The 17186-nt window shown below is 35.4% G+C and overlaps 1 long non-coding RNA gene and 1 pseudogene across 2 annotated transcripts in view; one reads left to right on the top strand and one right to left on the bottom strand.

The window, feature by feature from the left end:
- LOC140599719 (uncharacterized) overlaps positions 1–6206 on the top strand; it is a 61705-nt gene extending 55499 nt beyond the window's left edge. For both annotated transcript variants that reach the window (XR_012002679.1, XR_012002681.1), the window contains 2 exons: positions 304–367; positions 5965–6206. This is a non-coding gene — a long non-coding RNA (uncharacterized lncRNA). The remainder of the gene's footprint in view (positions 1–303; positions 368–5964) is intronic.
- A 2528-nt stretch (positions 6207–8734) lies between these two features.
- LOC112923868 (tubulin beta chain-like) overlaps positions 8735–17186 on the bottom strand; it is a 43973-nt pseudogene continuing 35521 nt past the window's right edge.

The raw sequence follows: 17186 nt of genomic DNA, 5'->3' as shown, positions 1-17186 counted from the left end.
TCTGCATAAATAAAATATGCATTTTATAGACTATATGAGAACACAATCACATCTACTGATGAAAAACTGACTTCTGCCTGTGATGTCACACCTTCAGGTTCCGGATTATTTCTACAGGCATGTAACATCCCTATGGATCAGTTTCGGTTTGAAAGAACTAGAACTAAGATTAGGCAAGACAGGTAACTAAACACCAGAAAAGTAACAGCACTTTTTGTAAAATGTCATGTGTACCCAGGACTACTGTAGCAAAGTACCACACGCTGGATGGCACAAAACAACAGGCATTTTCTTGTCTTGCAGCTTTGGAGACCAGAAGTCTGAAGTGAAGGTGTTGGCAAGGCTATTCTCTTCCTGAAGTTTATAGGTAAAGGAACTTCCCCTGCCTCTCTTCTGAGGCTTAATTCCTGTAGCCTATACCGTGCTCTGGCTTTTAGTAAATGCTTCGCTCCAATCTTGTGTCTTCACGTGACATTATCCCTGTGTATATTTGCATCCTCTTCCCTCTATTTGTGTCTGTCTTTGGGTCCAAATGTCCTCATTTTATAAGAACGCTGGTCATAATGGATTAGGGCTAAGCACAATGATCTATTGAAACTTGTTTACCTTGTAAAGACTTTATTTCTAAATAAGCTTATATTTGGAGGTACAGCGGGTTAGGATTTCAACATATCTTTTGTGGATACACAGTTCAGCCTGTTACACACACATATATATATAAAGTCACACATTTAAAGTCACACATTAAAAAAAAAAATAAAGTCACACATTTAAAGTCACACATTTAAAGCTTTTGTGCTGAAATATTGGATGCAGATTGCCGTTAAAATTGATGTCCTCATGTTTACTGCTTCATGCAGACTAACTGCATTATTTTTTTTTCTAACTGCATTATTTAACTTATTTTTAATTGAACTCATTCAGGGTCCTATATATTATCAAAATACATTTCTTTTCCTTTTGTATAATTCAACATGACAGAATATAGACTCAATGAGAAATTCATAGTATTATCCCAACAACAATCTAGAAAAGAGATGCTATAAGCAATAAGCAACAAATATGTATCACACGACTGTAACAAAAAAAATGAAGATCCATAATTATGAGCAATAATAATAACTAGACATTAATTTACATTTAAATACATGTTAAAGGAATCACCTGTGGTTAGTATGTGAGTTTAACTGTAGACATGAGTTTAAAAAGTTAACTATTGGGCAGCCCCGGTGGCTCAGCGGTTTAGCGCTGCCTGCAGCCCAGGGCGTGATCCTGGAGACCGCGGATCGAGTCCCACATCAGGCTCCCTGCATGGGGCCTGCTTCTCCCTCTGCCTGCCTCTCTCTCTCGCTCTCTCTCGCTCTGTGTCTCTCATGAATAAATAAAAAATAAAATCTTTAAAAAAAAGTTAACTATCAAGTTAAAAAGGTAAATCCCAGTCTCTAAGCTTATGTTCTTTTATATTTATTTAGCACAGTTTAGAGACAAAATATTAATGTTTATAACTATCAAAACCATTAGAAGTTCAATGAGTTGTTATGTATGCATCTCATCAGTGAAGTGAAATTCTTAGTACATTCTGTCTTGACTAGGATTGTCCATACAGAAAGACTTTGAACAGTTGTTAGAATATGGTGCTGTTGCTGCTACTACTACTACAACTACCACTACTACTACTACTAGCTAACACTTAACCAGCTGTTTTTATTTATTTAAGTGTCATGACAACACTGTGAGGTAGGTACTATTATTGTCTGCAACAGATGAGGAAAAGGAGGCACAGAAATTGAAAGTAACTTGTCTGAGATCACATAGCAATTTGTCAGATCTGGGATTAGAAACCAGATGGTCTGAATTCAGGGAACAACTAATTATTACTGTTATGACAGAGCATTACAAATAATCTGTATGGAATTATCATCATGCTTTTTCTGGTTGCTATTTTCCCTAATATTATTATTTTAAATCTAATATGGTTTGTCTTGACAAAGGAAGTAGAAATAGAGGCCTTATTTTAAAAATCAGCTAACTTTTCTTTGTGCTTACCTTATTTGATTTTTAGATTTTGGTCATAAAATGGACATTAAAGTGTATATTTTGAACTCTGTCTTGGATCTTGGTATACAGCAGTGACTGAAATATATAAAGATTCCTGACCATGTAAATGGTCATATCTTAATGAAAGAAGAGTATGCCAGCCTCTTAAATCTATGAAAACTCTCTCTCTCATGTCTGAATGGCAATCAGCTAATAATTTATTTATTTATTATTTTTCATTTTTAATATTTCTTTTAAATTCAATTTGCCAACATACTAATAATTTAGTCTATTAATTTGCAAATTATAATACAGTAGAATGAGATAATTACCCTAAAATATTTTAATTTAAATGTCTTTTTTTAAGATTTAATTTATTTGAGAAAGCAAAAGCAGGAGGAGAGTCAGAAGGAGAGGGAGAAACAGACTCCTCACTGAGCAGGGAGCCCAACATGGGGCTCTATCTCAGGACCCTGGGATCATGACCTGAGCCCATGGCAGACACTTAACTGACTGAGCCATTCAGGTACCACTTTAATGTCTTTTAATTGTGAATTATCTGAAGAATAGTAAAGTTTAGAGACACCAATAGTATTTTATACTGCAAATTCAAATTCATTGGTCTCAATTTTCTAATGTCTTGAGGAATACAACTTTGAATGATTCTAGATATATGCAAATCACTATTATTTATTTATTTACGATTTTATTTATTTATTTGTGAGGGACACAGAGAAAGAGAGGCAGAGACAGGCAGAGGGAGAAGCAGGCTCCATTCAGGGAGCCCGATGTGGGACTCGATGCCAGGACTCCAGGACCACACCCTGAGCCAAAGACAGACATTCAACTGCTGAGCCACCCAGGGATCCTGCAAATCACTATTATATCTGAGTTATAGAGTACATGCCTATATAAAATTACATGACTAAAATTTAACTTTTAACAGAATAAGCCACATATATAGTAGTTACTAAACTATCTTAAATTTATCATATTAACCTGATTTAAAGGTATAAATATAATCTGGAGGATTAAGCATTCTTGAGAAGATTTTTTTAAAAGATATTTTAGTTTTAAGTATTCTCTAAACCCATCATGGGCCTCAAACTCATGACCCCGAGATCAAGAATCACATGCAGTACTGACTGACCCAGCCACATGCCCAGGGAAGACTTCTAAATAGCAAACATAGTACCAACAAAGTGTTATTGATTGAATGTGTTTCTACCAAGGCCAGTTGTTTATTTTACTCATTTTAAGAGTTTATCTTTAATTAATCTCTACAGCCAATGTAGGGCTTGAACTCACATCTCTGAGATCAATAGTCATATCTCTACTGACTGAGCCAGCCAGGCTTTTTTAAAGTTTTTATCATAATTCCAGTTAGTTAACATACAGTGTTATATTAATTTCAGGTGTACAATATAGTGATTCAACACTTCCATACAACAGCTGGTGCTCATCACAAGTGCCCTCTTTAATCCCCAACCCCTGTTTCACCATCCTCTTACCCACTTCCCCTCTAGTAACCATAAGTCTGTTCTCTATAATTAAGAGTCTGTTTTCTGGTTTGTCTTTCTTTTGTTTTTCTTCCTTTTATATATTTGTTTTGTTATTTATTTATTTATTTATTTATTTATTTATTTATTTATGTTTTGTTTTTTTAATTCCATATATGAGTGAAATCATTTGGTATTTATTTTTCTCTTACTTATTTTGCTTGGCATTATATTTGTAGCTCCAACCATGTCATTGCAAATGGCAAGATTTCATTCTTTTTTTTTTTAATTTTTATTTATTTATGATAGTCACAGAGAGAGAGAGAGAGAGAGAGGCAGAGACACAGGCAGAGGGAGAAGGCAGGCTCCATGCACCGGGAACCTGATGTGGGATTCGATCAGGGGTCTCCAGGATCGTGCCCTGGGCCAAAGGCCGGCGCCAAACCGCTGCGCCACCCAGGGATCCCCTCATTCTTTTTTTTATGGCTGAATAATATTCTTTTGTATATATGTATACCACATCTTTTTTTATCCATTGAAGGATATTTGGGTTCCTTCCATATCTTGGCTGTTGTAGATAATGCTGCAATAAACATACAGGTAAACATATCAATTTGGATTAGTGTTCTTGTATTCTCTGGGTAAATACCCAGTAATGTAATTGCTAGATCATAAGGTTGTTTTATTCTTAACTATTTTAGCAATCTCCATCCTGTTTTCTACAGTGGCTGCACCAGTTTGTATTTCCACCAACAGTGCATAATAAGTGTTCCTTTTTCTCCATGTCCTCACAAACACCAGTTGTTTTTTGTGTGTTTGTTTTTAGCCATTTTGACAGGTATGAGATGATACCTCATTATAGTTGAGATATTTTACTCATTCTTTTTTTTTTTTTTAAGATTTTATTTATTTATTCATGAGAGATACAGAGAGAGAGAGGCAGAGACATAGGCAGAGGGAGAAGCAGGCTCCATGCAGGGAGTCCGATGTGGGACTCGATCCCAGGTCTTCAGGATCACGCCCTGGGCCAAAGGCAGGCCCTCAACTGCTGAGCCACCCTGGTGTCCCTTATTCATTCTTTATGCAGTAGAATCTGCTATAATTAAGTGGAGAAAAATTATTGTTTCTAAATATGTTTTTTTAAAGATTTTATTTATTTGTTCATGAGAGACACAGAGAGAGGTAGAGACATAGCAGAGGGGGAAGCAGGCTCCATGCAGGAAGCCTGATGTGGGACTCAATCCCATGACCTTGAGATCATGCCCTGAGCCAAAGGCAGACGCTCAACCACTGAGCCAGCCACAAGGGAAACAGGCATCCCTTGTTTCTAAATATGTTATCTCAATTTGTATGTTATCTGTCTAATTTAATTAGTTCTTTTATTTACGGAGTTTACTCTGGACTTGCTTTTATATTTTATTTTGTGTTCTATGAAGAAAATGGGATTGAATGCTTAGTTCTGGGGTTTTTCTTAAATTATAGTCTTTTTCTTATTATTTTTACTTCCAATACTGTTCTACAATCTTAAGAAAAAAAAAAGGTAACTCAATTTTTAGAACTATGCATTTGGAAGTTGGTCCCTAAAAAAAAAAAAAAACAACAAAAAACAAAAAACAAAAAACAAAAAACAACAACAACAACAACAAAAAAACCCCACAGGGAACAATCCTCCACAGATTCACACTGCATTTGGGCCAGGATGTTGCAGCTTGATACTAATTTTCTCACCTTCCAGTCCTTTGAAGGAGTAGAATGACACTAAATACCACTTAGCCATACTCTTGTGTTTTCTAACTTTTGAATCAAATTCTGTCTACTTTCTAACCATGTACTAAAGACATAGAAGCAATAACAGTTTTATTAACAGTGGCTGGACAGTGACCAGCATCTTCTATTTTTGTACTTCGTAGGAAAATATCAGTGCAAAGAATTCCAGCTTGTTTTCTGATTTTTTTTGAAATTTTAAATTTTTTTCTGATTTTTTTTCCTGAAAGGAGTTATAATCTGTTTAAAGGGGAAAAATATGGTAAGTGGCTTAAAGAGATTTCACCTTTATGGGACTTAATTCTTCAGTGTAGAGGAAAATTGAATTTATATTGCAGGTGAAACTTAAGAATCCAAACCACTTAGCTTGCCACAAGGGCTTCTTGCTTTTAATACTTCACTTCAGAAATTAAAGACAGTCTTTATTTAGTCAAAGTATTCTACAATATTTTCCCTAACCTTCATATTTGCATATAAATGTCCTTTTTGTGGAAACATTAAAGGTTCTTTATACCATTTCTTTTTTTTTTTCTTTATACCATTTCTAATGCTTACAGCAAGCATTGGCAACTCCAAAGTATAGCTACTCTGACATTAAACTAGAGCACATTATTATCTACGTGAAATTATTTAAAATATGTGATGTGTTCTGATTTCATTCTAGATTTACCACTTAGAAAGTCGTGATGATCTTCAAGCAATATGACTTAAAAATTGTTCCAGTCTGTTCTGGCATATCTCTTTTACGTGTGTATTTCTCTTGATCAATGTATTGAGTTTTTGCTTGAATTATGACTTCATGCTTCAAAGCCCTTACTATCAAGTCTTTGTACAAAAGATTTCAATGTTATTTTTTTTTATTAATAAAACTTTATGTTGTGAAATATTTTTAGATTTGTTAAAGAATTACAAAAAGAGTGCAGAGAGTTACTGCATGCCCTTCAGCCATTTTCCTTTTACGTTGACATCCTACATAACCAAGGCACACTTGTCAAAATGATAAATTAGCATTGGTATTTTACTGTTAAAAAAAATCTAGTCTTTGTTCAGATTCTTCCATTGAATGTCTATGAATGTCTCTTTTCTGTTCCAGGATCAAATTTCTATCCCAGGATACACAGTGAATGTAGCCAATATTAGTTTGGAAGCACTGGGGTTTTATTCATTGCCTTCCTTCATTAAGCTGTGTTTGGGCTTGCTCGATGGTCCTGAGAAGGTCCTTGTGTTCCTGCTGCTCTCATCAATTGCACACTCATTTGAATTCCCTGGTCTCAGTAGCTTCCGTGTCTAAATTGTTGAATTGATGTTCTCAGTGGAATTCATAGCCATCAGTGACAATAGATGGTAGAGAGAGCTGACAATGGCAAGCAAAAAGAACATAGAAAAAGAGGTTAAGTTCTTTTTGGTAGACAGATCTCATGCATGAGATCTCAATTTACAATGTTTGCCCATTATTGCAACACCATGAAAAGACCTAGGATGTCTTAAATATTCACAAGACAACAGGACCCAGGACATCAATTAATACCATACACTCAGCCTTTGGAACTGAGTATATTAGGTTTAGTTTTCCTAAACCAGTCAAAAACTAAGATTATTTTTATATAAAATGTGTCATTTAGCAAGTTAGTGGATTAAAAATCTTAAGGATTATACATTTAAATATTTTGAAATGTGTCTTAGTTATATGTATGTATATCTGTTATGTATATACTTATACACACATATAATTTAGATATGTTTAAAGATATTTTAAAGTATAACCTTTAGGATTTTTAATCCACTATCTTTTTTAACAAATATATATGTGTATACATGCATACATGTATTTAGTGCTAGAAATTTTTCTCTTAGCACTGCTTTAGTCCTTCAAATTTTGATTTTTTTTTTTGCATTTTTAGATTACCATTTGAATTTATGGATATTGTCTTTTTAAATTTCTCATTTATTTTTGGCTCTTGGGGCAATGCTATCTTTTCCTTTTTTTTTTTGTTTTTTAAGATTTTATTTATTTATTCATGAGAGACACAGAGAGAGAGAAGCAGAGACACAGGCAGAGGGAGAAGCAGTCTCTCTGCTGGGAGCTCGATGTGGGACTCGATCCTAGATCCTGGGATCACGACCCAAGTCAAAGGCAGATGCTCAACCATTGAGCCACCTAGGCATCCCTAATGCTATCTTTTCCATAGGAAAAAAAAAAGTTCAACTCAAAAAAGAAATTTGAAATGTGGGGGCACCTCAGTGGCTCAGTAGATTAAACATCTGCCTTTGGCTCAGGTCATGATCTTGGGGTTCTGGGATTGAGTTCTGCAAGAGGCTCCCTGTTCAGTGGGGAGTCTACTTGTCCCTCTGCCCTTCCCCTGCTCATTCTCTCTCTCTCTCTTTCTCTCTCACTCTCGTGCACAGCACACACACACACACACACACACGCACACACACACAGAAGCTCTCTCCAAAATAAATAAATAAAATCTTAAGAAAAAAAAAAAAAAGGAAATTTGATATGTAGGACAGGACAAAACCAAGAGTGGGGGGAAAGGGTGGGGGTATGGGTGACAGGAAAGGGTAGTGGGAGGGAATAGCAAAAGCAAGAGATAAGATGTTGCCATAAGACAAAGGGTCTCTTTGTCCCCTCTCTGGAGGAATGACCCAAATATTTAGGTGATAATACACCCTTTCCATATATACACTGCAGGGCTGGTTTTATTTGTTTGTTTTTTGTTTTGTTTTGTTTTGTGTTTAAGGATTTTATTTATCTATTTATGAGAGACACAGAAAAAAGGCAGAGACATAGGCAGAGGCAGAAGCAGGCTCCTTGTAGGGAGCCTGAGGTGGGACTCGATCCCAGAACTCCAGGAGCACACCCTGAGCCAAAGGCAGATGCTCGACCACTGAGCCACCCAGGAGTCCCTGGGTTGTGTTTTTATTAAGAAATGTTGGGGGATGGGGAGAGCCTTTCTGGAGGTTTTAGGGACCAAGTCTGGTCTCCCTTCTCTAGCCAAAGGAAGGAATTCAACATGTGAAGGAAGATGAGTAAGAGGGAAGATCCCACTTAACAGAGTGGGGTAGACTCCTGAAAAGGAAACAGCTCAGGATAGAGCTTGGAAAGAGACTAAAAATGGAGATACTACTGTTAACAGCTCCCCTGAAGCTAATAGAGGAGCAGGTAAATTCCTGGAAATTAGGACTTCAATAGCCTGGATCCCTCTTCAAAACTGCTCTAGAATAGAAAACCCTACCTTTTCTCATACATACTTCTATCTGCTATGAGGTAGCTTGGCTTACTTTCCTCTGGGTTAGCACACAGGCTTAGCATAATGGCCATGGATCTGAGTTTCCAACACGTGGATCTAAATGGGATCTGATGAGGCCCAGCTTCTTAGAGAATTATCTTCAAAAAGCAAAGGGAAATATAAGTTGGGCAGATGGGAGAAGTGAACACCAAAAGGAAATACAGGGCTACCTAGAATGGCAGAAATCTAAGTTTCCCAAGAGTAGGAGAGGAGACATTGAACAAACAACAAAATATTTATTGAGCTTCTATGATGTGCCAAGCACTGTTCTAGGGCCACATCCTCCAATAAAGGAAACAGACAAAAAAACAAGATAGAGGCAAAAATGCAAATTCTGAGGGAGAGGACAGGGATGGTTGGGGAAGAAGGCTGAGAGAACTGAGAAGCCTGAGGTGATGGTGCTCTGTCTGAGGCCTCCTCTTCTGCGGTGGCATCCTGGTATTGCTGGTACTGGAAGACAAAGTCGTTCATATTGCTCTCAGCTTCAGTGAACTCCATCTTGTCCATGCCCTCACCTGTGTAACTGGAGGAAGGCCTTGCACCATTATGTGACTGTGAACTGCTCTGAGATGTGCCTGAAGAGCTCCTAGATGGCCATGCTATTTCTGATGAAGGTGGCTGCCATCTTGAGACCACAGGGTGTGATACCACAGACAGCTGTCTTGACATTGTTGGGGATCCATTCCACAATGTAGCTGCTATTCTTGTTTTGCACATTGAGCATCTGCTCATCTACCTCCGCATGGATATCCGACCATGAAAGACAGAAGCCATTGGTGAGATAATGGCCATGGCTAGAGTCACAGGCAGTCATCATGTTCTTGATATCAGAGACCTGCTGCATGAATTCAGGGACAGTGAGGGCCTACCTAATACTGTTGGCTTCCACTGCTGGTCATTGGGGCAAAGCCAGGCATGAAGAAGTGGAGAGGTGGGAAAGGCACCATGTTGGCTGCCAGCTTGTAGAATTCTGTATTGTTTTTGACTGTATTTTTCTGTTTGGCTGTTTAGTGGTTGTTCTATTACATTATATGTGTGTGTGTGTCTGTGTGCCTGTGTCATATATTTGTATTATATCTTTATATCTATGTCTATATTGTGATATGTCTCACAGGCTATTGGTGTCGTTTCCTCAGCAGTTTTTTTCCCTTTTTTTTTTCCTCAGCAGTTTAAGTGAAATGTAGAAAACTCATCTCCCTTTATCTCCTTTTATCCTCCTCCATTTATAATATTTAAAAATATTTCCTTCATATATATTTAAAATAATATCAGTGTTAGAATTTTTGCTTCAACCATCAATAATTTTAAAAACTAAAGAGAAGGAAAGTCTATTTTATTTACCCATAATTTTCCTTACTGTATTCCTTAGCAACACATTTTCCTTCATCTGATGTTATCTTGAATTTTTCTTCATTGTTGAAGGATATTTTTACTTTATATAGGACTCTAGGTTGAGAGAGTTTTGTTGTTGTTTTTGCACTAGAAAAATACTGTACCACTCCTTTTGCTCTCTACAGTAAGGTATTCTTTTTCTCTAGCCATTTCCAAGATTTGTTTTTAGTTTTTAAACTTTTATTATGATATGTCTTAGCATTGTTTTCTTTGGGTTTATCCTGCTTAGGGTTCACTCAACTTCTCAAATATGAACGTTTATGTTCCTTAACATATTTGGGAAGTATTTAGCCATAATTTCCTTTAGCACTCTTCTAGCTTCATAATTTTTTCTTTCCCTACATCATTTGTTATAGTCCCAGAAATCCTTGGTGGTTTGTCTGTCTATCTATCTATCTATCTATCTATCTATCTATCTATCATCTATCTATCATCTATCTATCATCTACTGGGGTGTATATTCTTTTTGTTGTTCAGACTAGTTAAAGGGTTAGATAAGAAAAATCCATTAAACATTCTCCCCTATGATGTGAAAATATACAATAATAGAACACAATAGTCTTTGTAATGAAAAATATTTATATAGTTATAATAAGATAAATGCTGTTATGGACTATAAGCCTTTATGACAATTAATATTCAAAAAAATTCAAGCTTAGTTAACATTATTGAATATAAGGTAAATGTTACCAACTTTGCAATAAAAATATGCTGGTGACAGAAACTGAATGATAGAGTGATGAGAGGTGGGAGAATGATAATACTATCAACTTGCAAAGTAAAGAGGCAAAAGATCATATTTGAGAATGATGGAATAAAAAAATAAGAGTTTGAACTGTTAAGCATTTCATAGTAACTGTGTAAAATATGACTGGGTGCTCATCAAACTTTATTTTTAGTACAGCTAATCAAAGTTTCTAGCTACAGTTGCCACAGTTATGGCCAGTGAAATGTAGAAAAAAGTAATATACACTATATGTTGACTTCTCAAAATCATATCATGTTTTAATTTTCTACATTTTTTTCATGCTTTTCTTATATAGCTTTATTTTCCCTGGAATTGCTTATTATCTTTTTTTTTTCTGAAAGATAAAATATTTCCCTTCCTCACCATATCTTTATTATTTTTGGCATCTCATTCAATCATTCTATTTCTTGGTATCTGTTGTATTCTTCTTTCTTACACCTGCTGACTACTTTCTCTGATTTGAACATTCACATCATACTTGGACTATGGCTTTCCTGGATAGCTTTTAAAAATGTTTCCTCGGGGTCCCTGGGTGGCGCAGCGGTTTGGCGCCTGCCTTTGGCCCAGGGCACGATCCTGGAGACCCAGGATCGAATCTCACATCAGGCTCCCGGTGCATGGAGCCTGCTTCTCCCTCTGCCTATGTCTCTGCCTCTCTCTCTCTCTCTCTCTCTCTCTCTCTCTGTGACTATCATAAATAAATAAAAATTTTAAAAAAATGTTTCCTCATGATTCTACTTTTAATTGTTGAGACATTCTATGCTTTCATAAAATCTGCCAGATTTTCAGAACTTATGAGTAAGAAGAGGTGAATATTTGTGCCAAAATTGCCACCTGAAACCAGAAGCCCGTGTTAGCATTATAAATTTTACATGATTCAAATTAATTGCAAACAACAAGCCAGGGACTATATCATAGAAGCAATAAGGTATATATTATCCATGAATGCATCCTAATATTATGTCCTGTTTTTATTCATCTTCGAAAAGATGACAGATATTTTATATTTATATATTAATAATATATAAGATTTAGTGTATATCTTCCAACATCTGAATAGAATTGTATAATCACTGGAAAACAACTTTCAAAAGTTAGGCAGGAAAGAATGGTGTCCTCATTTAGGGGAATTGTTAATAACATATCTCTTTTTTATAGTTACTCATCTTAACATGCATCTTATCTCTAATGATCCCACAAGGCTGGCAAGGAGTGAAAGTGATGGTGGTGAAGAGATATTCCAAGTGTAAATGATAGATTAATTGATTAACTTGTAAGTATTTGAATACATAAAAATCTTGAAATCAGGCCCTGTAATTAGTTAATGTAAGCTTTCTATGTTACCAGTAACTTAAGATGCTAAGATCTCCTAGATTTTATCTCATTGTTTGCCCACTTCTTAATGGAAGAGAAACTGTGCAAGCCAGTAAGATTCTTGTAGGCCTATATTAGAAAATGTTTAATAGTAACATATTGGTAAGTTATTTTAAAACTTAGTGTTAATAATTTTATACTGGTTTAATCTTCCCAAAATTGTATGAGCACTCTGCTATCAATTTAGCAGTATTTCAACCATTGTGAAATATAGTAAGTTAATGTTTCTGTTTCAGCTCAACACTCAGCAGACTGCTTTGCTCAAAATAAGTATTATATTAAACTTTAATAAATGATTGTTTTTTGGATTATTGAACCTAAATCTATGGTTGTAGTATGGAAAAAAACCTTTTGAGGTAATAAAATGGGCTTTATTTTAGAGAAAGGATATTGAAAATGTTTTGGGTGAGCAGATGGCAGCTCTTGGGTTTATGTGTCATAGGCTATTGTGTAGAGAACACAGAATTATAAGCCAAACTGAAATTTACAGTGGCAGAGTCAGTGGCAAAAGGGATACATGAGACAAAATGGCTTAATGCTCTTATTGTTTCCTGATGATATTATTTCCCACAACTAGAAATTCCTCTTATAATTATGAATTCAGCAAGATGTAAGATACATTTGTTCAGTCTTTCCTTTAAACATGGTGTTTTTTTCTTCATAAGAAATAAGTTACTGAGCACATCCAGATTTGAAAATAATTCTATTTTATTTTAGATGCCTTAGATGTTCATTCAAAATTTGAAAAATTTTAGTAAGAAATGGGCTATCTGAATCATCTACCCAGAATTCTTATAATCCCTAAAAGGGCAATTAAAATTCTTGATAATTAAAGGCCTAATATTCAGCTAGCTGTTTAGTTTTAGATCAGGTTTGTGATTTTCTCTCTCTCTATATATATATATTTTTTTCCCCCATCTAAGAAGTTTGCTTTCTAGTTTTCTCAAGTTCAATAAAACTCTCTACTATCCATTATATATACATATATTTTTAAAAATTCTTTTAAATATTTTATTTATTTACTTGAGAGGGAGAGCAAGAAAGAGCACAAGAAGGGGGGAGGGGGAGAGGGGAGGGAGAAGCAGACTCCCCCCTGATCAGAGAACCTGATGTGGAACTCGATATCAGGACCCTGGGATCATGACCTGAGCCCAAGGCAGACACTTAACTGACTGAGCCAACCAGGCACCCTATCCATTATGTATTTAATCAAAAAATATAAACATAATTCTAGACTCTTCTCTTATTCTTCTGCCCAATTCAGTACATTCCATCACCAATATTACTCTGAAATCCATTCACTTTTACTTGCGTCCATTGTCAACGTCCTTAACTAGGCTACATAGCCATACTTACCCAGTCTCCTCTTCTCCATTCTCCAGTATTTACCCTTTTTAAAATACAGACTTGAATATGTCATTTCTTTCTTAAAATCATTCAGCAGCTTCCAGTGGACCTTCAAAATAATGCTCCTAAAATCCCAATAATCTGACCTATAGTTAGTTGCCTTTCTTGTGTCATATGTACAAATCTATTTGCTCAATTCATGCCAGTCACTCTGGCTTTCTGTATAAGCAGATAATACTTTTTCCTGTTTCGATGTTTCTGTGCATACTGTTTCATATTCCTGGAATGTTCTATCCCTTCTCTTTACCTTATCTAAATGGTGGTCCTCCTTCAAATCCCAGTATGAATATTGCTATGACAGTAAACATTTCCTGATGCACGTAAATAAGCTGGATCCCCAAATTATACATTTCCCTATCACTATGAAAATCTACTCTCAACATTTTGCACATAACAATTTCTCAACAGCTAGTAAATAGTGGTACAGTTTTCCTTCACTGTTAAATGTTGAGAGTAAACTCCATAAGGTAAGGCACTATTTTGTTATAACCATGTCTATCATATGAATGCATGATATTGTCTGGTAGGTATCAGGCATACAATAAATATTTATTAGCCAAGTGACAGATAAAGTAATTTAGAATTTAATATACAATTTTATATACCTCCAAAATTTTCTTCCAAATAATTTTGCATCCCTTACCATGTTGCGCTTTGTCAGAATAGTAGATGAGATAAAAGGAGAACTGCAGAATGGGAAAACAAAGAGGAAGGTAAGAGAAACACTGACATTGAAGAGTAATATTGTTTTATTTAAACATCACAAAACAAGATCCAGAAGTCTTTTCCATTTTTTTCTTTCAACACAAGCTTTGCCATATAGTTTAATCTTACTACTTAGAAGTTAATTAACTAGAATATTGTCTCCATATCTTTATTCCTATTGATTTTTGACATTTATGCTGGTCATTAACACTTTCTCTACAAAGTGACCATGGGAAGGAAGGCAATTTGCGTCCTGTTGACAGATTTTGTAATATGATTGATGGGGGCAGAAGGTGAAACTATGTGGAAAAATGAGTTTTTTGCATTATCTGTGTATTTCATATATCAATGCCAGTATTTCTCAAACTGCAGGTCAAGACTCCAGAGGGAAGGGTTGCAATATAATTTAAGGGGTTTTATATATGGGAACTACTTGGAGGTGGAAATTGTGGGCTATATTGAGAGTATGAGTTTTCTTTTTTCCCCTCAGCTCTCCAAACTTCTTTCTTTCTAATCTGTTACAATTTCTTTTTAACAAAAGCTTGCCAGTTAGAGGATATAAAATGCTTAAGTCATATTAGTCATAGTATAAACACTTTAAAGTAAACAGTGTTAAAACTCACTGGTCTTTTCAATGCTGCCTGCAAATCTTGCACAGTGCCTTAAAATCAGTTAATATCTATAGGTTGATTTGCTTTCCATTTATCAGAAAGAAGATGACTATATTAAGAAAGAAATGATAAAAACGTCGAGGAGATGGGCACTACCTATTGTATTAAATACTGGTTACCTTAAGAAAAAAATGAAAGCTGAAAAAATATTTTTACTTGATAAAGATGTTTTGAGCTTCTGATATAGTATCAACTCCAGGATTAACCATATTTTCAAGGTTATCTTTACATTTTATGTTTGGTCTCAGCCCTCAGTTATCCCATTATTTCCCATTTTTCTATTTCCTTTTGCATCACTTCTCTGTTTTATCTAAGAAAATGTCCTTTTGTTTGTGGACTATGAAGATTTCTATTGCTTCCTAAAATTTTATTACCTAATTAACACACTCATGTTGAGTCAAGCAACTTTGGTTGAATATTGGACCCATGTAAACATTTTTCTTTTCAGTACATAAACATGGAAAATAATGGAATAAAATGTGAATCATTTTCCTTATCTAAATATTACCAAAGGAAATAAAAATTATGATAAAATTTCATTTTAGAATTGTTTGTTATAGGCGATCTTATCATTAACTGACAATCCAACTTAGAGTTTAATAGCTAGATAAGCTGATACCTGTAGTCATATATTCTATTTTCTTAGTATTCATCATTAAAATGAAATTAAAGGAATTCTCAACATTTCAGCTAGTTATTCTTCTAAAATATATTTCAATATTTTTGTATCAACATTTAAGGACAATTTTTGCAAGTGATAGACCCCCTACTCAAACTCTTTTAAGAATGAGAGAGGATTCATTGGCCAATAAAACTGATTTGCTAAGGTGATTTTCAGTTGGAAGCTGTGATGAGCACCAGGATTCTCTCAGGTTACCTGCTGGTATCATTTCATTTCTCACACATTGCTTTCTTCCAAAACTAAAGCCATGGCATATGATAACATTTTTCTCATTGCATTGCATCCTTATAGATTTACAAGAAAGAAGGGCAAGATCTTTCCTTTCCCAAATCATAGAGAGAGATTCTTGGTAACATGACCTGGATTAATATTCATGGCCTGACATGATAGAAAGTGGTTGCATTATGAATGGTCTGGCTTGTATTTCCAGCCCATTCCCAGTTAATCAAAAAAAGAAAAAAAGAGTGTAGTATAGAATGAGGATATTATTGTGAATTCAGACAGTTGCCCCAATATGCATCTACAAAATTTTCATATGCAATTAAAAAATCCAAATTATATAACACACATGTAACACACACACACATAGCAAGCCAAAAACTCTGAGAAATATTGTGCACATTAAAATCTTAGGATACAAGGACTGTCTGAAGTCATTCAGTGTTATATTTCATAACTGTTTATTGAATTAAGATTTTTAAAATTTAAATTTTATTTTATTTTTTAAAAGATTTTATTTATTTATTCATGAGAAACACACACACACACACACACACACACAGAGGCAGAGACACAGGTAGAGGGAGAAGCAGGCTCCATGCAGGGAGCCAGATGTAGGACTCGATCCCAGGACACCAGGATCATGCCCTGGGCAGAAGGCAGGCACTAAACCGCTGAGCCACCCAGGCATACCAAATTTAAATTTTAGGTACTTAATATACAGTGCAGTATTGGTTTCTGGAGTAGAATTCAGTGATTTATCGCTTACATACAACACCCAGTACTCATCACAACAAATACTCTCTTTAATACTCATCACCCATCTAGCCCATCCCCCACTCCCTCCATCAACCCTCAGTTCGTTCTGTATCATTAGGAGTCTCTAATGGCTTGTGTTTCTCTCTCTCGTTTTTCTTTTTCCCCTTCCTATATGTTCAACTGTTTTTTTACTTAAATTCCACATATAAGTGAGGTCATATGGTATTTATCTTTCTCCACCTAACTTATTTCACTTAGCATAATATACTCTAGCTCCATCCATATCATTGCAAATGGCAAGATTTCATTCTTTTTGTTGGCTGTGTAATATTCCATTGTATATATATTCCATATCTTCTTTTTTTTTAAGGTTTTATTTATTTATTCATGACACACACACACATGCACACACACAGAGGCAGAGACAGAGGCAGAGGGAGAAGCAGGCTCCATGCAGGGAGCTGATGTGAGACTCAATCCCGGGATTGCAGGATCATGCCCTGAGCCAATGGCAAATGCTCAACCGCTGAGCCACCCAGGCGTCTCTTTACCACATCTTTTTTATCCATTTATCAGTCAATGAACATTTGGACTCTCTCTATAATTTGGCTATTGTTGATAATACTGCTATAAATA

The sequence above is a fragment of the Vulpes vulpes genome, chromosome 7 (genome assembly GCF_048418805.1).
Source record: "Vulpes vulpes isolate BD-2025 chromosome 7, VulVul3, whole genome shotgun sequence".
NCBI classification, from domain to species: domain Eukaryota; kingdom Metazoa; phylum Chordata; class Mammalia; order Carnivora; family Canidae; genus Vulpes; species Vulpes vulpes.
This window is presented reverse-complemented; position numbering and strand designations above follow the sequence as displayed.